Source organism: Myodes glareolus, chromosome 16 (assembly GCF_982192425.1).
Source record: "Myodes glareolus chromosome 16, mMyoGla1.1, whole genome shotgun sequence".
Taxonomy (NCBI): Eukaryota; Metazoa; Chordata; class Mammalia; order Rodentia; family Cricetidae; genus Myodes; species Myodes glareolus.
The window spans coordinates 241,810-243,336 of NC_142041.1; positions in this window are offsets into that span (position 1 = coordinate 241,810).

Sequence of the window (1,527 nt, forward strand, 5' to 3'; positions counted from 1 at the left end):
CCTATCAGGCCAAGCAGTTTCTTTATTAATTAACTAATGAAAGCAACACATAGAAACAAGGCTCATGGACATCACATGTGGACTCCAGTCAGTAATAAGTGTAGGACCCAGCCAGGACAAGCTCAAAAGAGGCCCAAGTCTCAGTATTTTACCCTAAGACAATACCTGGTTCCAAGAAAGACCATAAACTGAGATCACTCAGGCACAACCCAGGAACAGACCATCCAAAGGAAATTCCTAGCATTCCAACCATTGTAGACAGGATCACCTGCCAGAACACACAGGCATTGCTTTTCCCCAGGACACCCCAAGACAAATGTCAGCCAATCAGGGGTCCGAAAACTTAGAAACCCCTCACCTCAACCTTTGCCATTAACCCCCCTCCCACTCCTCTCCAACTGAGCTCGGGCTCTCCAATCAATCCAATATGTTGGACACATGGAGAGTCTGAGTTCAGACTTGAATAAAGGCTCTTTGTCTGTACATACAGGACTCAGTCTCCTAGTTGGCTTTTGGGAAATGCTGTGATCTGGGCATAACAGTAACCAAGTGTTCCCAATGGTCTGTGAGAGTCATCCCATTTGGGATTGGTTTCCCTTGTGTTTCCTCAGTTTATATACTCTTTCTCTCAGAGAGGTATCTGGGAAGTTATATCGCTCAATTTCTTTGCTTCTAAGGACTCAGATTGATCCTGTCTGCCCCCATGTCTCCCAACCTATGAGCAGGGCTGAGAGTGGTTCTGTCATTCCTTACGGAAAAGTTTTCCCCAATTTAAGGAGTTCAGATACAGAATGTCCCTAATTGTCACAGTTCCCTGTCTGTGCTGGTTTTAAGACCCCTGCAGGCATAGTGTACAACTGACTCTGCCTTCCTCTGCATTAAAAGTCCAAGGTGAGAAGTATCTTCTGTATGTATATCTTTCTTCCTCTTAGCTGTCTCATTTTCCCCATGGTCTCTTACTTTTCCCAGACAGAGTTTTTCCATACAGACCAAATTTGTACTTTCTTCTTGCATACTTGTCAACGATAAGAAATGATAAGCTAATATTAATTCCCTCTCATCGTCTCCCTTTTTCACTTTTCATGCTAAATCAGAGGCTAATGAAGAAAACAGCATGTGCACATCTTTTCCTTATTGTATTCTTCCCTGTCATGAGCAAACTGAGACATAAAGGACTCAATGCTGTCTTCTTCCCACAGCAAAGACCGTGAAAGAGTCAACCCCATCTGGTTACAATCCTGTTGTGTGTGTGTCCTACTTTCAGTATATGTGTATACTTTTAAATAACATGTTACTAAGTTTATCAATCATTTGTGGAAGCATCTCCAAATTTGTGAGAGGACCACCATTTATCAAGGAGATACAACACAATATAGACAATTATGGACCCCTGGAATTCCTTCAAATGACATTCTGCTCTCATGAAGCCTCTTCATAGAAAACATTCAATTGCCTCTACAAGGAAACACATTAGCTCCTATCTCATGGTGAAAGATGTTTCCACATTGGGATTGCCTCTGTGTGTGT